Below are 23,776 nucleotides of genomic sequence, written 5' to 3'. Positions count from 1 at the left end.
TGTCAAAGTTGATTAATATGCCAAAAAACGTTGCATGCCTCTATTTTAAAAGAAAAAAATGCCACTATTGTTGAGTTTGGGAGGAAATTGGAGAATAGCTCCAAAATCATTTTTAAATTCACCGAGGGCAAAGATAATTTTTAAAAATTACTTGGTGCCCAAAGAAACTCCTTAAGTAAAAAGGGTCTTGGTTTTAATGGTGTTGAAAATGTTAGACGGCCTAATCTTTACTTAGGACACTTTACACATGAGTCAAAATCTCATATTCCTCCTAAAAAGCCTAAGTGTAGATTAAGATGTTTTAAATGTAAACAAATTGGTCATATTCAGTTTGATTGTCCACTTAGGAATAAGCATGCTAGAATTAGGAAAGTATGGGTAGTTAAGGGAGATCCTGCTACTAACCACCATGGATCCAACAAAATTTGGGGACCAGCATCAGTTACTTAGCTTATTTTGCAGGTATGCCTAAGATCGTCCTCCTCCAAGGATTGGTGGTACTTGGATAGTGGGTGCTCATGGCACAAGACTGGCAACAAAGGAAAAATCACTTCGATTGTTCCCAATGATGGAGGCTATGTGACATTTGGAGACAATGCCAAAGGACGTATCATTGGGGTAGGTAAGGTTGGTAAGGATTCTTCTCTTACTATTGACAATGTTCTGTTGGTTGTTGGGTTGAAGCATAATCTACTTAGCATAAGTCAGTTGTGTGACATAGGATATAAAGTATCTTTTGAGAATGATAAATGCATAGTAGAAGATAGATTAGATCACAAAGTTCTTTTTACTGCAAACCGCTATGAAAATGTCTATACTACTTCCCTTGATAACTTAGCTTCACAACAAGTTACATGTTTTTTCTGCTATAAATGAAACTAGTTGGTTATGGCATAGGCGATTAGGACATGCTAGCATAGTTGTCTAAACTTCTTAAGAAAGAACTAGTTAAAGGCTTGCCTAAAATGTCTTTTGTAAAGGATAAAATTTGTGATGCATGTCAAATGGGTAAGCAAACCAAATCTAGTTTTAAGAAAAAGAATTTCATATCTACTACTAGACCTTTAGAGATGCTTCACCTAGATTTGTTTGGACCCAATTCTATGCAAAGTCTTGGTGGTAAATCTTTTGCTTTTGTAATCGTGGATGACTTTTCTAGATTCATATGGGTGTTGTTTCTTGCACATAAAAATGAATCATTTGAACAATTCACTAAACTTTGTAGGAGAATCCAGAATGAAAAGGGTTATAAAATAACTCACATAAGAAGTGACAGAGGCACGAAATTCAAAAATGAAGGCATAGAGAAATAATATGACTAAAAGGGCATATCCAATAACTTCTCTGCACCTAGGACACCTCAACAAAATGGTGTAGTAGAAAGAAAGAATAGATCACTTCAAGAAATGGGTAGAACTATGCAAAATGAGCATAACTTACCTAAATATTTTTGGGCCGAGGCCATTAATACTGTATGCTATGTTATGAATAAGGTGATGATTAGACCTTTGATTAATAAAACTCCTTATGAACTGTGGAACAACCGTAAGCCTAATATTTCATACTTTAATGTGTTTGGTTTTAAATGCTTTGTGCTTAGGGATAATGAACACTTAGGAAAATTTGATTCTAAATATGACGAAGGCACTTTCCTAGGCTATGCACTCAATAGCAAAGCATATAGGGTTTACAATGAACAAACATTGACAGTAATTGAATCTATTCATGTTGTGTTTGATGAATCTAATCCATTTTCTAATAAAGATGATGAAGATGATATTGATATTAGAAAATGCTTTGAAAAAAATGTCTATTGAAAACAATGCAAGTGAAAATCAGGAAGCAAATGAAAAATCACCTGAAGATAATGAAAATGAAAATCAGGAACTGCCTAGAATTGGAAATTCATTAGAAATCATCATATAGATCAAATCATAGGCAAACCATCCCATGGAGTAGCTACAAGATCCTCCTTGATAAATAGAGTATATCACTTCGATTTCTTATCCCAATAAGAACCTAAAATTATTAAAGAAGCCATAGAGGATGAATCTTAGGTGATGTACATGCAAGAAGAACTTAATCAATTTGAGAGAAGCAAATTGTGGACTCTAGTTCATAGGCCTAATGATCAATCAATTATTGGAGCAAAATGGGTGTATAGAAATAAGAAAGATGAGAATGGGGTAGTAACTAGGAATAAAGCTAGATTAGTCGCCCAAGGGTATAACTAGCAGGAAGGAATTGACTTTGATGAAACATATGCTCCTGTTGCTGGGTTAGAAGTCATTCGTATGCTACTTGCGTTTGCTGCTTTTAAAAACTTTAAATTGTTTCAAATGGATGTTAAAAGCGCATTTCTAAATGGCTACATTAATGAAGAGGTATATGTAGAACAACCACTCGGTTTTGAAAATCATAAATATCCCGATTATGTCTACAGGTTGTCTAAAGCCTTGTATGGATTAAAACAGGCTCCTAGAGCTTGGTACGAGAGGCTTAGCAGTTTTCTACTAGCAAATGGGTTTACTCGTGGCAAGATTGACACTACACTTTTCATCAAATCCAAAAATAATGATATGCTCATTGTTCAAATTTATGTGGATGATATCATTTTTGGAGCAACTAATGATGAATTATGTAATGAGTTTGTCAAATGCATACAAAGTGAAATTGAAATAAGCATGATGGGTGAACTTAGTTTCTTCTTAGGGTTGCAAATCAAACAAGCCAAACATGGAACTTTCATATGCCAATCTAAATATATTAGGGATTTGCCAAAAAAATTTAATATGGAAGATTGCAAAATTCTTGGTACACCTATGAAATCTTCCATTAAGCTTGATAAAGATGAGTAATGAATTCCTGTTTATGTAAAATTGTATCATGGCATGATTGGGAGTCTTCTATATCTCACTGCTAATAGACCTGATATTATGTTTAGTGTGTGCATGTGTGCTAGGTTTCAGGCTGCCCGTATGGAATCTCACTTAAAAGCTGTAAAACGAATCCTCAAGTATCTAGTTGAGACTATAGAGTTAGGCTTGTGGTACCCTAAGCATACTACTTTTGAGATTGTTAGTTATACTGACGCTGACTTTGCCAGTAGTAAGGTTGATAGGAAAAGTACTAGCGGCACTTGTCATTACTTAGGATAATCTCTTATTTCTTGGTTCTTTAAAAAACAAAACTTAGTTGTCTTATCCACAGCCGAAGCAGAATATATTGCGGCTAGAAGTTGTTGTGCCAAAACTCTTTATATGGAACAACAACTTGGGGATTTTGGATTGCACTATGACACAATACCAATTAAATGTGATAATACTAGTGCAATCAACATTTCTAAAAATCCTATCTCACATTCATGAACTAAACACATTGAGATTAGACATCATTTCCTTCGTGATCATATACAAAAAGGAAATGTAGCTCTTGAGTTCGTATGCACAAATGAACAATGTGCAGACATATTCACTAAACCACTTCCTGAGGATAGATTCATCCAAATTAGATGTGAGATAGGTTTAATGCATAGTAAAGAAGCTTCTTAGATGTGTCATAGTTTGCATAAATTTAGGTGGAGCTCTCAAGTGAAATTTAACAAGTCATAGCAACCAATTTCATTGTTGATTTATTTACTTGCCTTAGACTTTGTGAATATTGATTATTGATTGTGTGCACATATCTTATATCTATAGTATGATCCTATTGCGTGTAATGCATATTGCTCACTACTTGTATTGCACAACTCTTTCGTCCACTTCATAATGATATTGAAACATTTACTTGAATTGTTGGACCATGCTAAACTGTTTGAGTAGTTATGGATAAACTGTTAGGAATTTTAAACTCAAACAGGTTGCACTTTATACAGATGATTATTTTGGAAAGTTCAATTTACAAATGGCACTCTGTCGAAATTTTTCCAAATCTTTCCAAAATTTCAAATGTATCAACGTAACACTTATCCATTGCCTAGAGTGTTCACTCCTATGATCCTTTTTGCTGTTGCCAAAAGGGGAAGATGTAGGGCAAAAAATTGGGTTAAATATTAAATACATACATGATGCGTATTGTTAGGGTGGCGCTTCTTTAAGCTATACCCAATTTTTGCATGGTGTATTTGTCATCATCAAAAAGGGGGAGAATGTTGACCTTATAGGTCGCACACGATTTTGATAATGACAAATACTGATGTTTGATGATTGCCAAGTACTTGTGCAGGTTCAAATTAATATCCCAAGGAAGGACACTTGAGGAAACAAGAACACTGCGAAGATTTGTAATTTGTAATTTTAATTCATTTCAGTCTGTAATAATTTATATGGGTCTATAATAGTAGCTTAGGTTACGGATGTATGCTCTTACCTGTATATTACACATACAGGATATAGCGTAAGCTCAAATAGACCATAGCAAGACCCTAGTCTCCAACACTTACACACACAGCATAAAATATATGAGTGTGTCTTAATTGTGCTCAAAATAGAACAAATTTAAGCAAGTTAAGAGGACTCGGGAGACCAAACCTTTGGAGTACAAAACTCCTCAAGCACCCGAACTTTGACAAAGTCAAAAAGTTGACCAGCCCTCGGGCGACCGAACCATAAATGCATGTGTTGACCTTATAGGTCACGCCCAGTTTTGATTATGAAAAATACTCATTATATCTAATAGGTATTTGAAGTTATGTGCAAGAACTCAAACTTGCAAATCATAATGCACAAAGAGAAAGTGAAGTTGGAAGACCCAATTCATATTGTACTCTATTTCATGTTGTAATATAATTCATATGCAGAGGGTTTATAATAGTAAATAGGGTTTGGTTTGTAATAAGCTCACACACATCACATGCATGTTCTAATAGGTAAGCGCAAACCAACCATAAACTAAAACTGGCCTTAGAATAACCTTAGGGTTTACCTTTCGGTCGACCGACACTGAATTTTTTTGTGTCTTTAATTGGACATAAATGACTCTAGGACACACACCATTGCACTTATGAATGTTAGGCACTTGAATAGGATTTGTGTGATTCAAAAGAGGACCGGAATGCACACATTGTGCACTTTCGGTCGACCGGCCTTGGTAGTTCATTCTGCCTCGATCGATCGAAATAGGCCTGGGTCAACAGTTGACCAAGGTCTTGGTCGACCGAACTAGTGTAGTTCAAATCCCCCGGTCGACCGAAACCCCCTGAGGTCAACAAATTGACCATCTAGTCGTTCGAGCCAATTTTGTATTGCAACTACCTTGTCGACCGAGGGTCCTCGGGAGAAATCCCAATTGTCTAGTCGACCGAACCATTTAGTTCAAAATGGTATGGTCGACCGAACCTCGGTAAAATGGAAAATCCCCTTTTAGACAGGCACTTTCAATCGACTGAGTCTTTAGTTCAAAAGTGTCCTGGTCGACCGAACCATATGAACTCTAGTCAACTGAAATGGTTCTGGTCAATCGGACCTCTCGGGTTGCCCTGATTTTTACCGTGGTTAAACATTTTTTAAGCAGGGTTAAAATATTTGAAATGTCATTAAACTTTCCTAATAGGTCCTCAACAGTCATAATTCAAGGGGTGTCTATATATACCCCTTCATTTGAGAAAATTAGTAACTTGCAAAAATCCAAAATTTTCTCTCAAGCAAAATATATCCTACTGCTCGTACTCTCTCTAAAACCACTTAAACTTACCTTCTTCACTTCTCTATATCATCTGTAAGTGTATTGAGTGTTGGTATTTAGAGGTTTGCTCTCTCTTTCGTTGAGTGTTTGAATCAATTTTTTATGAGAGCATAACCTAAGTATTCTTAGGAGGCTTTGCTAATAAACCTAACCTAAGAAGACTTGTGTTGAACTTCCGAGTGTTGCATTCTCGTTGCAATAACTTAGGAAGTTTGTATTTATTTTTGGCTTGCAAAAATATTTTCAAACTTACTCAAATATCTTGTGGAATCTATATTGATATATTTGTGAAAAGATATTTGTGTTTGTTACATTAATCTTTGTGGCAATATTTATTCAAGTATATATCATTTGCTGAATACAAAGATTGCATAGCTCTTGCAAACCAAGCATACACACTATATTCGTGATTAAGACATCCTAATGATTAACATACTTGAAATTCGCTTGATATTCTGTGTGAACACGTTTGATTGAATATTTTGAGATACACAGATTGTTATTGACACTCTCACGTACTCACTACATTGATAGAAAATACATTTGAGAGTTGAACTATTTAGACCACACTTAGCTTACATATTAAATCATCTGTGGTGTATGTGACTGAACGCATTTGGTTACAAATCTGCTTTACATGAAAGCACTTATATATTGTACCATTTGATTGTAAAATCTGAGTGATTCCAGGCGTGGCCTGAGGGGGCGGTTATCCAGTCCGGTAAGGATTGGTGTAAAGGTTGAGGTTAACCCTGTGCTAATTGACTTGGTTTGTATAGGTATCGCTTCACCCTTTTAAGTGAACAAGTTATAGTGGTAATCCCCCTGCTAGTTAGCCAAGGCGGGAACGTAGATAGTTGGTCGAACCTCGATAACATATCTACATGTCACCCTCTCTTTACTGCTTTCTGGTACTTGTGTGATTGATTAAACTGCTTTATTTAATTTCTGATATATTTATATTACTTGCACTAGATTAACCATAGCATTGTGAACATACTACTGTTAGGAGGAATACCTAGGGGTTAAGTTTTAAAATTACCAATTCACCCCCCTCTTGGGATCACGGTAAAGCTAACAACATGTATCTTCTCTAGGCGTCCGAACCCTTTGAAAGGGATAGTTCACCAACTCAGGTAACCGAGAACTTCAGTTCAAATCAGCTTCGGGCGACTGAACACAAGAGTTTGGGCACCCGAACCTAGGACCGAGCACTCGAAGTTACGTAGCTTTGCTACTGATTTTGATTCGGGCTGCCGAACCTTTATACAGGCGACTGAACCTCATTTAAAACCTCTTTGAGATGTGTCTTTTTGGGCGACCGAACCTAAGTTTAGCCACGCGAACGCCAACCGGTTAAAATAAATTAACCGTGGTAAAACGGAGTTATTTTAGGCTAATTGAATTTTAATCTTTTGAGACCTTTCTTAATAATGGCCATTATATCCCGAATGGTAATAATTTTTTACCTCGCTATAAATATGAGTCCATTTTCTCAAATAGAAGATGACTAGCAAAGTGATTAGAAAAAATTCTCTCTCTTTCAAAAATCCTTTCTTTGCCCAAATACTCTCAAACTTGCATTCTTTGATAAAATCTGAGATTGTGAGAGTTCTTTTTGTGTTGGTGTGATTATTACTCTGTACGAGAAACACCCATTTTTATGTTTGATTAATATATTTCCTTTGGGGAGTTTTAGCTTAGGTTTATCCCACGAATTTCTTCATTAGAAATCTTGTGTGGGATTAAATCAAGAAAGCTTAAGATATTTGCATTTCATTGCAAGTGTCCAAGTGCTTTACTTTTGGTATGCAAAGGTTTTCCAAACAAGCAAGTTAATATTTTTTTTTAAATTAGTATTGTGCCTACTTCATTAAAGAAAACCATTTTGGAACTAGTTTGATTATATGTTTAGCGTGCTTGGAATATTGATGTGCCACTAAAATATCTTGTCTAAATTCCAAGACTTTGCTTGCGTTGAACACTCTTGTGCATCATACTAATTGTATTGTTTTGAATACTCTTGAGCTTCATATTGACTATACTTTATTAAGTATTGATTGAACAAAACTAATGTCACTGAGCTTACATTACATCCATGCTATTGATGCGTATGTGATTGTGCATATTTTGGTACAAATCTGCTTTACGTGAAGGCACTTATCTGTTGTACCATTTCTTGTAAAATATGAGTGTTTATAGGCGTGGCTTGAGGGAGCGGTAATCTAGTCCGCTAAGGATTGTATGTACTGGTTGAGGTCATACCTTGAATTGACCTGGTTTGTATAGGTGTCGCTCCACCCGTTTAAGTGAGCAAGTTATAGTGGTAATCCTTGTGCTAGTTAGCCAAGGCGGGGACGTAGGCAATTGGTCGAACCTCGATAACATCTCTGTGTGTCACTCTTACTTTGGTGCTTTCTGGTGCATGTGGCGTCAATTAAATTGCTTTAATTTAAATTCTGGTATATTTAATTTACTTGCACTATATTGTCCTTAAGGTTGTTAACATATTGGTGTTAGAACATTCACCTAGGGATTAAATTTAAAAATACCAATTCACCCCCCCTACCTCTGGGGATCATGGTGAAGCTAACATATTGCCCTCGGGCAATCGACCCCAAGTCAGAGCACTTTTCACCAACCTGGGCACCCGAACCTTTGCGTTCAAAAAGGCCTCGGACGACCAAACTTGCTGGTTTGGTTAACCAAAGTCAACTTCGGGCACCCGAACTGTGGACGATCTTTAGTTCAGCCAACTAACCCTATCTTCAGGCACCCGAACCTTTAAAAGTTGAATTTCTGAATGAGTCTATTCAGGCACCCGAACCTCATACCAAGCACCCGAATCTTGCGGGTTAAATAATTTTTTACCGGGGTTAAAATTAAGTAAACATGGTTAATTTTCTTAATGGCTTTAAAAAAATTAATAATATCTTGGTGTCCCCAATGGTCAAAATTTTTCCTATGCCTATCTATATCTTTTCATTTGCAAAATTAAGGCAAGATTAGCAAATAGGATTAAGCCAAAATTTTCAAAAAAATTCCAAAATCCTATTTTCTCCTGCTAAGTCCATAACACTCAAATACCTTCATTCTTTTGAGAAATCTTAATTTGTGAGTGTTTTATTGATTATTCCATTTTTCTAAAAACCCTCACTTGCTCTTGTGCTTGTGTTTTTCATATTGAGGGGTTAGCTTGATTTTTCCCTTGATTTTATTTCATAAATCTTTTTGTGGGAAAAATCTTATAGGTAAGTGAGTTTGCATTATCATTGCAATACTCATTTGGGCTTAGTATTTTGTGTGCAAAAATATTTTACAAAGTTAGATTTCAAACAACTCTTGTGCTCGATACATTTGAGAATATATTTTTGAGGTTGTTTGACTACAATGATTGGCATCTTTGAAACCCTAAGCTTGCATTGAGATATTTTATATTGTGTTTCAAAGAAAACCTTGGTCATACACTTTCGTGCATATTTGAGATTATCTATAATATCGAGTGTTGATTGCACAAGTAGAGCACCAAGCTTATAGTTCATACATGTTGATGTGCGTTGATTATTACATGTGCTTAGTTGGTACGTAATATGCTTATTTAGAAGCACTTTGATTGTACACAAAATTTTATATCATTTGTATTCTAGGATTGGGCCTGAAAAGGGAGACTAGCCTTGTTGAATAGTCTCGGACTGTCTTAGACCCAGTTAGGAAAGTTAGGTTCGCCATCCTAGTAAGGCATGTTGGTTGCGGTCAGCCCCTTTAATTGACCAGGTTGTAAACGGTGCCGCTCCACCCGTTAAGTGAGCATTAGTGGAATCCTCAAACTTATGAGCTAAAGGCGGGGACGTAGGCATACTTGGCCAAACCCCGATAACATATCTAGTGTTGATTTTATTTTCCGTAATTTACTTCATGCACCTATGCAATTTACATAAATTATGACATGTGCAAATAGAGCAAGGAAATCATATGAAAATGTTGCATAGTAAAAATTACCTCTCAATTTGATACATTCAATGATATTGCACTGGTTTTGCAATTGCCTCCCGTGGTAAATGAATGGCTAGGTGAACTATAATATCGAAGACGGTTGGTAGAAATATTTTCTCAAGCTTACATAGTATGATTACAATGTCACTCTTTAACGACTCTTCAAGTAGATTTAATTTTAAATTTTTTTTAGAACAACACCCAAAAAAATTTCAAAACTCAATCAGCTCTAAAAGAAAATCATCAGTCAAGTATCTACGAAAGAAAATTAGTAGAACCCTTTGAAGAAGGACAATACAATCATGACTTTTTATCCCTAACATCATTTCTTCCTTCGTACTTATGCATAAAGGTATGTTAGACGCATTCCCATTAGGGAAATTCACTAATTGCAACCAATAAAAGAAAGTATCTTTTTCATCCTTTGATAATGTGTAACATGTTGATGTCATCAAGAGTTTGTCCAAGCTTGTCCCCATCACAAATGAGGTACAACTCAGGTTATATTCCCATCTACTTTATATCCAGACGAGCATTTGCATTGTCCTTTGTCTTCCCATTACATCCATAATGTCTAGATCATATTCTTAGAAATTTTCTTCTCAATGTGCATAACCTCCAAGTTTGTGGCTTAGTGAAAGATCTTTCTAGTATGGAAACTTAAAAAAAAAATGTTTCCCTTTGTCCAATTTAACTCAATCTCAGTGCATTTCCTTTTTTCACTACACTATGCTTTTGCAAATTTCATATTTTTTTTATAAACTTCAATGGTCTAATATCTCTTTCCCACTTAGTCATTATGGTTGCAACCTTCGTTGGATTTTCCATTAAATTTTCTATCATAATGAATTCCAAGAATGTTCATGTGATAGAAAATGATGATGAAACATAAAACATAACTTTTGTCTATGCTTCAAGGATCAAAACACAACATCTTTCCTAAAAATTGGCCATGCAAAGTATCCTTTTGTGTTTCACCATGATAGATTGCCATAAGCAGGGAAATCATGAATTGTCCACAAAACTGCAACATGCATTCATAGTTTCCAAATCAAATGTATCCACTCATTTTTCTCATAGTTCTTTTAACTCATCAATTAACGACCTTAGTTAGACATCAATCTCATTACCAGGTGCCCTCAGACCAGGAATAGGCAAAGGCATGTAAATGAACGGCTCTTTCATACATCACCAAGGCAACACATTGTATGACATCATCAAAACTAGCCACATGCTATACGAGTTGTTCATGTTAATAAAAGGATTGAATCCATTTGAAACGAAGCTAAGTATGATGTTGTGAGGATCATTGAAAAATCACAAATACATTTTGTCAAACTTGGCCCAAGCTTGTGAGTCTGTTGGATGGTTAAGGATATTTTCCTCTTGAAGACGTTTCTCTTTATGTCATCTCATATCTACAGTAGTTTTTGTGGAAATGTATACTCTTTTAAGTCTTAGTATCAATGCATAATATCACAAAATATTTTGAGGGATCTTTTTACCCTTCATGTGATTAGTTTTATACCTCGGTTCCCCATATTTGGACACTCATTTGCATTTTCAAATTCATCATAAAAAAGTGTACAATCATACCTATAAACATGTATTAGAATCCAAATCACATATATATGTATTTGCCTAAAAAAAATTACTTTGAAAGTGTTTCACCATTAGACACTGCCGCCTTAATTTGCCTCATTTTCATGTTCAATGCACTCTGAGTTTGATGATGCATTACCCTTGAATGAAGCAACTTTATCAAAAACTCAAATTTTGAGAACTTTTTAAAATTTTGATAAAGTGGCACCTGTACATCCCTCACAAGATTAGCAAAGGGTTTACCAAGTTGATTTAACTAACTAGGATCATAAGGTATGCTATCTAGTGAACTAAATTCAAGTGCAGTATGCGATACATTGTCGTTCCTCGTGTCCATTGCATTCTCCCTTTGTTTTGAGGACACCTCATTTTATTGGATTTATTTGCACGAGGACATGCAAACTCTATGAAATCATGTAACATTTTTATGTATTCTTGAAGAAATCTACCCCGAGCTTTCATCCAACTTTTATCCATGTTCATTAATTAGCCTACAACATGTTCAAAAAAAAAAAGATTTTGATTAGATTTCATAATATTTATGATGCATGCATTGTGAATCCTAAAATCAACCACTTTTTTTTTTCCTAAAGGGTAAGGATCCTATCCCATTCAGGAATGATACATTTACATTGCAGTCAATCGCCTAAATTCATTGTTCATACTCATTATAAAATTCAGCAGCATCTCTTTATAGTTGTCCAAGTACATGAGATGGGGGAAGTGAACACGTTGCTAGCTTTTCACTAACAATTTGTCACGAAACCCCACTATGCACCCATAGAACAAAAGTAGAGATGCTATCTGTTGCAGAATAAAATGGTGATGACTTGCGACGTTGCTCTCCAACTTCCGAAGACCTAAAAAGGATGAAAACAAAGCAAGCTTAGAGGACCTGGGGTGTATTTCGGGGGGTCACTCTGTTGCCTAAGTAAGGGAATGCTTCCAAAAGGTTGAATACAATAGTAAGATTGGGTTAAGAGTGAGTTACCTTGGTTTTTTTGCATCACCCTTCTTTATAGTGGCGAGGTTTGACCCTTAGGTTGATTTTTCATTGTGATGTGGGGGCATGGATTGCTCTGGAGGTTTAAAGTGCCAGCGTGGATCACTTTAGCCTTTTAAGACGCCAGCATGGATCTCTCCCCTCATTATCAGATTGGAGCTAATTGCTTTTGGCAGAGGATTTGACTTGGTTAGTGATTGCTAGGTTTTGACTTCCTTTTATAAACTGATATATTTAGGGTATATCAGATATCCCCCCCATAGTTTTGAAGTTTTGAACCATTTTCCCAAAGTTTGAAAGTTATTCATGTTGGGGTTTTTGTGAAGCCTAGTTGTGTTTGGTCTGGGTGATGACCTGATCCAAAGTAATGATGCATGGTTTCTTAACGGGAGATTTCTTACGCAGGCTTAGTCCATGAAGCAAAAAAATTTTAACACTCTCTTCAACTACTTATTTATTTACGGCTTGCCAAGCCAAATTTAGGGCGTGCTTGGCTTACCTGAGTGATCATATAGCGCTCCTAGCTTTGTCGAGCCAAACTTGAGGGGGAGTTAGCTATTCTGAGCTGAGGTGGAGGCGTACACACCTTTGCTAAGACGATTTTCAGAGCTTGATTTTGTTGCGGCTTGCTGAGCCAAAGATTTTGTGTGCAAGTCGTACCGTGGGCTTTTCGGCTGACCCAAGCCGATGATGTCGCATAGGTCTTCGTTGACCATTTTGTGCTAAGTAGGTCTCCATAAGGCATTTGTACTGAGCACCTCATCATGGGGCATTCGTTCTGAGCAGCTCTTCGTGGGGCATTTATGTCAAGCTGCCGAGCTGCTTTTGTCGAGCTGCCAAGTTGCTCTCCATGGGCATTCTTGCTGAGCTGCCGAGCTGCTCCTCATGGGAATACTGTCAGGCTGGCGAGCTGTTTCTCATGGGAATTCTGTCGAGTTGCCAAGCTACTCTTCATGGGTGTTCTTGTCAAGTTGCTTCTCATGGGCCCATTCTTTTCGAGTTACTAAGCTGTTTTTCTTCGACATTCTTGCCAAACTGCTCCTAATGGGAATTCTGCCAAGCTGCTGAGCTGCTCTTCATAAGCATTCTTGCTGAACTCCTAAGCTACTCTTTGTGGCATTTCTCGCCGAACTGTTTCTATCGAGCTATTTCTGTCGAGCTATTTTTCAAGGCAGATCTTGTCGAGCTGTTTTAGTCTAGAAGCTCTTCAAGGCAATTCTTGTCATGCCGTTCTTGTCGAGAAGATCTTGCCAAACTCATCATGTCGAGCTGCTCTTCAGCGCAATTCTTGCCGAGCCAATTTTGCCGAGTTGCTCTTCATGGGCATTCTTACCGAGCTGTCAAGCTGCTCTTCGTGGCATTTCTCACTGAATTGTTTTTACTGAGCTGGTTTTCAAGGCAATTCTTGTCCAGCTGTTTATGCTGAGCAACTCTTTAAGGCAATTCTTGACGAGTAATTCTTGTAGAGCAGATCTTGCTGAATTGATTCTGCCGAGCTATTCTTTAGGGTAGTTTTTACTGAGCCATTTTTATCGAATTGCTATTCATGGGCACTCTTGTCGAGCTGTTAAGTTGCTCTTTGTGGCATTTCTCACCAAACTATTTTGCCGAGTTGTTTCTGTCAAGCTGCTTTTCATGTAAATTCTTGCCGAGATGCTTTTACCGAGCAGCTCTTCATGGACTTTTTCTATCGAGCCATTTTTGTCCAAGCAGCTCTTCATGGGCATTTATACCGAGCAACTCTTTGCGATAATTTTTTGGGCCTCCTTTTGGCCTCACGGACTGTGCTTGTCAGTTGTACTAATTTCGCCTAATGAGCTACGCTTATTCGTTGGGTAGTTTTCTGGCCTTGCGAGGTTTGCTCGTCAATTGGGCCGATTTTGCCGAATGAGTTATGCTCACTTATTGGGCAGTCTTCTAGCCTCAAGAGCTTTGCTCGTCCGTTGGTCTAATTTCACCTAATGAGCTATGCTCATTTGTTAGACAGTCTTCTAGAATCATAAGGTTTGCTCGTCAGTTGGGCCGATTTTGCCTAGTTAGTTGTGCTTACTTGTTAGGCAGTCTTCTGGCCTCACAAGCATTACTCATCAGTTGGGCCGATTCTTCTTTGCCTAATGAGCTGTGATCATTTTTTAGGCAGACATTGAATAGTGTGAAAGAGAATGTAGTTATAGGTATGTATGCAAGATTTGATAATTTAATAAAGGCACACAAATTATTCGAGTACATGACTGATAGAGATGCAATGCTATGAAACAATTTCCTTGGGCATGCTAGATTAGGTTAGAACTCCCTAGGGCATTGGTATGCGAGACATTTAGGGGAGTGTAGCATCGGAACTTACTTGTATGTTCTAACCACCTAGGGCTGCTCTGCAACTTGTTACTCTCTTTCCCCTTCCTTATTTTAGAGGCCTCCCTTGTATCCCTCAAACTATTTTTCTTTAGATAAGTTCGCTCTCTTCTTGTGTCCATTACCTCTTCCATATTAATATACTTCTATGCTTTGGCCATCAGCTCCTCCATGTTAGTGGGGGGTCTCTTTCCTAGAGAAGATAGGAAGTTTCCTAGTTGAAGGGTCGTGGTCAGGGCTGCCAATGCGATTACAATGCCTAGGTTCCAGATCTCCACTGTCGTGATGACGAAGTGGTGCATGAACTTTTTAGCATCTCCAATTCTCCTTGAACTAAGTTCATTAGATGAGCTTAAGTTTTGATTATATGAAATGGCTAGTAAACTGCTTGTTAACTTTGATGCACTTCGAAGAGGGGGGTGAATTGGAGATTTAAAAATTTCCTCCTAGGTTAAACTAATCTAACAACAGCATAATGCAACCTAAGAGCAATCTAAGTATATATGAAATTGTAGATATGATATATTAAACAATTCTCATACATGCACCACAATTTCAGCAGGGAAATTAAATCAAGCACAAAGATGAATATAATGTAGGAAATGTAAAAGTGACATTGAATATGATATCGGGGTTCGACCAATCCTGACTACATCCCTGCCTTGGCTCACAAGCCCAAGGATTTCACTCTAACTCACTTAATGAGTGGAGCAGCACCTAATACAACTAGGTCAATTAACGGGGCTGACCTAAACCTACAACCGCACCTTAGCAAGATGGTGCACCTAGCTTTCCTAACCAGGTCTAAGCAAATTTGGAACTATTTAACAAGGCTAGTCTCCCTCTTCAGGCCCACGTCTAGAATACAACAGATATGAAAATTTATACAATAGATATGGAAATTTATGTACAAATAAAATGCTTTGATACAAGCATATATGTACCGCAATACAATCTAGATAAATATGCACTCACAGATGATATGGATTTAATGCTCAAGTGAGATCCAATATGTAAACTCTCTAAGATGTGTGAGTGTATATATATATGAGAGTTTAACCTTTGATTCAAGATAAGATATTTAACACACAAATAATTAAAGGAAATTTAACACAATCCAAATCAAATATCTCAAGGATATTCTAAATGTAAAGCATAATAGATATTTTGGATTGAAACTTGCACCAATCATATAAAATAAGTCCACATATAATACAGTACCAAATCATTCCATGACATACAAACAACATTGTTTCTCTCGAAACTACCCTTTATAATACCAAGGCTTTACAAAACATGCCACCCAAAAAGTAATACTCACTCTAAAAAAGAAATAGTACAACAGCCCCTCTACCTGCGAGCCTCTCCACTTGCCTAGCTGGTTGAGCTGATAAACAATTCAACACTGGGATAAGCCAACGCTCAGTAAGACAAAACATGCTATTACTAGTGTGTGGCCACTAAGCTATAGTGAGAAAAAATCATCTGAATTAAGAATAATACGAATAATTGAATCTGGAAATGCTGATATTACATAACTTATAATAACACCATCAACTATATTATTTAACATGTCAATCTATATGAAACTACTTTTCATATTAATAATACTATTTCCAAAAATCTACTTATACTTATAATATCTGAGAAAATTCCCCTGGATGGTTGTATGTCATGATTTAACCACTCATGACAGGGTTGTGCGGCCCGAAGGTGGGACCTATCCTAGCTGGCCGACCAAGGTAAGTCAACTAAACTATGATAGTCTGATCGCCCCCCCCCCTCAATCCATATCGGATAGAGAGCCTGTCCCAACGTGGGCACGATCGACCTCATACCACTTACTATCTGAGTAAAGTAGTTGCACTACTGAACTGAATATCTGTAGCTACGGTACCGTGTTTTGCTGTCTGATCCATCAAGGTCTGATACTATATAGGTAACTAATATCTGTAGTATACTATTTTTACTGTGGTTTTTAAAACAACCATAAACTCATAAAATTTAACTGAAATTTCAAAATAAGCTGACTAAAAATCTGTTTTCTGTATAACTGAACTACTGTCTAAATAACTGTGTATTGGGGCATTATGGTATTGATAAACATGTTATTCTAGAATTACTGAAAATGCATATTTCTGTGTATACTGTTCACTAAAAAATTCGTCATTCTATATCGTGTAAATATCATGGTATTTTTGTTAATGACTATAAACATAGTATTCACAAATTCTGTAAATATAGTATTGTTTCTGTTATTGACTCAAGCCACACAATTACATACTAATATTATCAAGCCCTGGAAACTGTAATATATATATATATAAGCTGAATAGTAATTTGATAAATATATAATTCATACTAAAATCATAAAAGAGTTCCCTAGCATAGCATGTTTCCCCTACCTGACTACTGGAAAGCCCCCTGTGGTATACTGGTCTAACACCCGTAGGGCTTCCCACTCAACACCCTAAAAAAACATTCTCCAGAACAAAATATTAATATTTCTTAGCCTACGTCATTTCCTACAACTTCCAGAAGGTCAGAAATTAGCTAAAAAGTCTTACCCTGATTTTGGGAAGAAATTCAACTTGATTCCACCAACGATCCGCTTCGGCAGACTTGGATAGAACTCCACCAGAAGCGTTGTGGTGGCCTCAGATCGTTGATCTGACAACTGACGGGGCCGAAATCAAAGGGATAAAAGAGAGAAGCCATAGGGGTAGAGAGAGAGAGAGAGTTCACGACAAATTTCTATGATTAAAATCATTTTAGGGCTATTTATACTGCAGGATTCATCGATGAGCCATTACATCTCGTCGACGAGTCCTTAAGTAATTTCGTCGACGAACCTTACCCTTCGTCGATGAAATTCAGAGTAGCCCAAATTCTTCTCTTGGGATTTTCTCATCGACAAAGCTCACCCTCGTCGACGAGGTCCTGCTGTACGCTGGTCGACGAATCCCTTATATTCGTCGACGAGGCCCTCATAAATTTATTGGGGTATTTTTCCCAACGTTCGTTGACGAAGGTGATTGCCTCCTTCTATTACTGTTTCCATTTCTCTCCCTCGTTATTATTTAAATACTATTATTCTTCAGGTCACTACACAAGCTTTCAAGTCTTGCAATTTGAATATCAAGACTAGCAAGCTAAAACAAAATCTTCCCAATCAAATATTTATATATGTAATATTATGGGAAAGATTAAACAGGAAAGAACTCTCAAAAATAGACTTTGAAGTAAGTATGAATATGTGAGAGTTTTTTCCAAATCAATGATTTATAAAAGTGTATTCAATAACTACAATAACTTCCCTTCAACCTTACAATTGATTTGCACTAGATGGGAACAAGAAAAACCCACACTCAATCAAAAAGAATGTTTGCAAGAAAGTATGAGTGAGAGTTTTCAAAGATATGAGCTAGGTATCAAAAGAATGTAGCAAAAGAATATGAAAAAATTGAGAGGAAAATCCCTAATCACTTTTGCTAATTAGTTACTAATTAAGTCAAATGAAGTGATATATATATATATATATATATATATAAGGGCCCTTTTAATTTTGACCGTTGGGGACCTAAGGGGAATAATTTAAAATGTTTTAAATAAGTTTAACCTAAATAACCCCGTTTTAACGTCGATAAAAATTGAGCAAGCCGAGAGGGTCGATCGACCATCTTGATGGTTCGGTTGACTGGTGAGTTTGGTCGACTAGGGAGAATTTGAACTACGAGTTCGATTGACCATTCCTAAGGCGATTTCTGAACTTCCGAGGTTTGGTTGACCTTTTTGGGTTTGGTTGACGAGCTTTGGTGTTCGGTCAACCAAGCAATTTTTGAACTATGAGTTCGATCGATCAGGAGGTTGGGATCTCCCCACGTGTCAGTTCAATCGACCAGAGCATTGCAAGTCAGTTTAGGTTCAGTCAATCGAAGGGTCAAGCTGTTGACTCGGTTGAGGTTCGTTTGACCGAAGGGCCTTGGGTATATTAGGGTTCGGCTAAACATGCCAATTTGGGCATTTCAGTCATTTTCCTCTTATTCAATGTCCCTAATCCCATGATAATCAATTTTAAATCAATAAGGAAATTTTTAATGTAGAAGTGTGGGTCCTAAGATCAGTCTAAGGCCTTTTGAGTTTTGTCCCGAAAATTCAGCATCGGTTAACTAATCCCTAAGGTCCTGTGGCTCCCTATAGTCAATCTATGGTCATCACTAAGCATTCAGTCCTATCATGCATATGATGCAGTTATTACATATTATATTACAGACCAAGAAAAAAATGAATGCAAATATAATATCAAATAGGTCGTCATTCTTTCGCTTTTTCATATGCCATATATATGAAGCATGATCTTTGCCGTACGTATGGCCTCCTTGAGTTCCTACCATCAGTGCATACTAATGATGAACCTGTTCAAGAAGCTCAGTGCACAAGAGATAAACATTGGTTTTGTCATAATCAAAATGGGATTAGACTCATAGAGTCAACATTCTCCCCCTTTTTGATGATGAGAAAAGAAATTTTCAAAATGGGTAAAGCCAAATATACTCCTCCTAAGTATATGCATAAAGTTTAAATTTGAAGTACAGGCATATTACAAATGAAGACCAACTAAGACATATTATGCATTCAATTCTTAGTTGTCAATAAATCTCAATTCTGATATATATTTAGATGTATTTAGCTTTCCCAATTTTTCATAATACATTTCTCCCCCTTTTTGACATCAGCAAGAAGGGGCTAAAATAGGAAAGTAAACACAAAGCATAGTCAAATAAATGAATGATTTAATTTTGGGAAGAACATTTTTAGAAAATTCAACAGTATGTCGTTTGAAAATAGAGTGTTTCCCAAAAAATAAACCAAAGACCTTATTGATTCCAAGTATGAACATCATTCAAACAAATCATGCAAGATATTCATTATAGTAAAAAACAACGCATGCCATGATTCATATACATCCAACATTCATGATCAGTGTGAAGCAAACATCTCAATATATACATTAAGAACATGAATGAATTTAATGGGATTTTAGAGCTGGAAAATTTTAAGTTGAGTTTCTCCCCCTAACAATTTGAGTATAGGCCAAAATGAGATGAACTACATATACTAGCCAAGAATAAATTTGCCAAGTAGTATAAGTAGTTATTTTTAGATTCTTTGGACCAACTATACTGAATGTTTGTATATTTATCACCTGATTAGTATAGTCAACTCAAAAGGCAACAAATGCATCATAAATAAATATTAAGGCGTACTGTAGCACATAATCAAGAACAATTCATATCTAAATATAAAGCCATAAAAGTTGGATATGATGTTTAGGGTTACGGAAGAGCCTCAATATACATGAAATAAATCCGTAAGATGCATATGAGCCCTTCATGCTTCTTCTAAGTATGGATTTTAGCTCCTTTATGTATATTTCCACGCATGCCATTTCGGATCAATGATGAGATATAGTAATCTATTCTTTTGATTCACTCATCCTTTCAATTTTTTCATATGCATTAAATCATGTCAATTTGGCACATGGTTTTGCTTTAGGAAAATTTTACGAAATTTCGGCAGCACGCTGTCTGTAAAAAGGACATTTCCCATATAAGCATGCACCAAAAACCTGATAGATTCAAGCAATCAAGGCAAAATATTTTGCATCATGCAAATATCATCCAGTTCAAGCATGCGAGAACCTATAAGCACTACCATCATGCAATACTCAATACACTGCATTTTCCATGCAAGAGGCTTTCAACATAAGCATGCTTTCAGTAGATAAGAGCATTAATCCATGTATAATAAAACTATCCAACAAATATATATCGTCATCTAAAGTAATATGGATAGTGCATTGTGGTGTTGTACACATACGAACATATAGGCGTAATATGATATAAGATTACGAGAGCATTTCAATTTAATAAACATGGGGGATAAATTCTCCCCCCGAGTTATGCATTTTTGTTGTTTTATGCCTTTTTTATTTAAAGAAACATTTTTAGCCAAGTATACAAAATTTTTAAATGATTCAAACTCGATCAAGAGTGCTTTGTCTTAGAGGACCAAAAATTCACATGCAATACTTCTTCAGGGTCATAAACCAACTTATGCATCTTTACTTATGAATTTCCATATATGATAAAGGCCCAAGTTCAAATGGCTTTTAGATTTAACTGCTCATGCGCAGGTTTCTTTTGGACTACAATTTTTCTTTAAATTTGAAACCTAGTGCAATTAATTTAGTTATTCAACTTTATTAAAAATATGAAGCTCTGAAGATTTGACTTGAAGTATTGAGAGCTTGTGAAGCGAATTTCGATAAATACTCTTATCAATTTAAGTTTTTGTTAGGTTCAGAAGAGTATTTTGGTAGTAGCATGACATTGTACAAGATAAGCATTCTAAAGAATATATCCTAACTTATTCTAGCAAAGAACATTGTGGAGGATATGAATAACTAGTAACCAACGCTCTTTGGTGATTGGAATGTATCCTTTAGATATGATCACAATTTTGGAGCAAGGATAAAAAACAGTGAAAGGATGGATCTTTACCACATGTGATCGTGGTATGGTAAAAACTTCCTATGTAGGATATAGTGAACAAACCTTTGACAATTTTACAAATTAAGTACATAGGAATTTATTTTGGCTATGGTTCAGTGAAAGACTTAAATCCTTAATGGATGCCACAAGTTTGATTAAGGAATGATATCTTATAACAGGCACTTATCGGATTAGGAATTTATAATAACTAGTGCTTACACCTAGAGTGATGACTTCTATTTGTTCAAGGCTAAAAAGTTCAAGGATGGGTTTAGGATTAAATGATATATAGTGTGAGATGGATTCCCTAACACACAAGTTTGTGCAATGGACAATGTGTGCTTAACTAAATATTTTCACATCTGTGTGAGAGTGAAGCAATCAAAATTATATACTAAGCCTAGTTGCCTTGTCCATTCAGAAGTGGATTTCATTTTAGCAAACTGCCAATGTTTTCACATTTTCACCGATCGTTATGATATATATGCATTGAGTTCAGATTTGATATATTACATGTACTTCCACACTGACGTGATTCTCTAAAGGTTCTTAGTAAAACAATATTATGTAGTGAATGCATATACCAAAATTTGACATATTAAGCAAAGACCACTTCCTAGCCTTTCGGTCATCACTACCCCTAAACCTAGGAGCTAAGGATGGATTAAATGATCATATAGTATTAATTTAGATCCATTTTTCCTTAGATCCTACAAGGTTCGCTTTTCCGATCACCCATGTCATCCTTTTATCCAAGCCTCTTCCATTTTTACTTGACATGGGGTTCGATGAACCAACCATTAACCCTTTTTGAAAAAAATTTTTCTTTTAATTCTTAAGGATTCATTATGATTATTCTTTTCATTTTTAATTTCAAGTGTTATGTTAGAATAATCATCCATTACTTCATCTAAGTTGATAATTTTTAATATCTTCATTTTTCTCTTCTCAAGAATAGCATGATAATCTTTTAATTCTCTCAATTGTATAGCTATCCTTTTGTTTTGATTTTTTAGAAAATATTTATGGTACCACATTCTAATTAGAGACTTATGATTTTTAAATGAATTATTGTCTAGTTTTCTATTCAATGATATGCTTTCATCATTAAAACTCATTGCATGATTCAATACAAGATTTATCTCTATAACTATCATCTGAATCAATGCATACAGTATCATCATTTGAAACAATCGATGATTTATCATAAGATATATCTCAAAATTTTTTATAAGAATCATCACATGAATTATTAACGGAATTATAATGAAATTCAACAAATGATTCAGTATTTGACAAATCATAGCATTTAGCAATCGAATCATCTATAAAGGCTGAGATAGGAACATATACCTTTCTATCAGTTAATGCAATTGCCCTATTATTTACCACGTCCTAAAGGGTGGTCTCATTCTCTTGGGACTCTCTATATTTCCTTTCGAGTTCATCTCAGATATCCTTTGCACTCTGATGATTATGTGTCAAAGTTACGTAATTAGACATTTAAATTCATGCATTAAGGATTATAATTTTAATTAAATGCATAATTATGTTCAATATTTTAACATTGCACCTAATTTATAATATTTGGAATTTTATTCAATAATTTATGGATTTTTGTATTTTATTATTGTAGGAAAAATTCTAAAAATAAAATATGAGATTAGAATGCATTCAGGTCATGAGCATGAAGAGGTGTCGTGCACGTGAGGCAGAGTCCAAATCAAGACCATGAGCATCTAGGATTTTCATGGACATTTAAAGGATGATTTTCATATACCGATCTATACACGCAAGAGATGCTGTTTTTGACACTATTTCGTAATATGTGTGTAACTCTCTCAACCAACCTCTGATTCCAATGATTCAAAATGCTGTAAAAATCTAAGGGAAGCCTCTACAACTTTCGTGTTTTGCATTTTGAAAGATACTAGATGCATCAAGGTCGAAATTAGACGTGAAATTACCATACACTGTTTTTATGGACTATTTCGACATTACTCCATAATCTGAGCGTAACGTTCTCGTCCAAGCTTCGATCGAGGTGATTCAAAATTATGTGGAAATTTGATGAAATTGTATATAACTTTTCTATTTTAAGTTTTGAGAGCTATGGGCTATAGGAAGGTCAAAATCGGGCTTGAAAGTGCATAACCAACTACGTGTGAACAAAAGAAAGAAAGAAAGAAAGAAAGAAAGGAAAAACAAAAAAAATGTGATGTGATCACATGATGGCAGCCCTTGCTATGCATTGGTCTTCAAGTTGCTGAGGGTGGAATTGTAAAAAAAGGTTGATTTATTAGTTTTATTTTGACAAGTCAAAGGGGTAGCCTTAGGTAGGGTTTAAAGTAGCTTTTTTCTTTTGGCTTTTGGAGAGGATTTTCTTTTGTGGCCTTGGAGGTCATGCACACCAGGGGAGCTCCCTCCACATGGCTAAGCTCTCTCTCTCTCTCTCTCTCTCTCTCCTTATGCTTTTTTTTTAATCCTAAAAAATTGTTAAAATTTATTTTCATTATTAAAAAAATTAGTTCAATTTTCTTGTTATTTAAATATTGTTAATTAGTTCAAGATTGAATATTTATCTCTCTTC

Source organism: Malania oleifera, chromosome 9 (assembly GCF_029873635.1).
Source record: "Malania oleifera isolate guangnan ecotype guangnan chromosome 9, ASM2987363v1, whole genome shotgun sequence".
Lineage (NCBI taxonomy): Eukaryota > Viridiplantae > Streptophyta > Magnoliopsida > Santalales > Ximeniaceae > Malania > Malania oleifera.
This window is presented reverse-complemented; position numbering follows the sequence as displayed.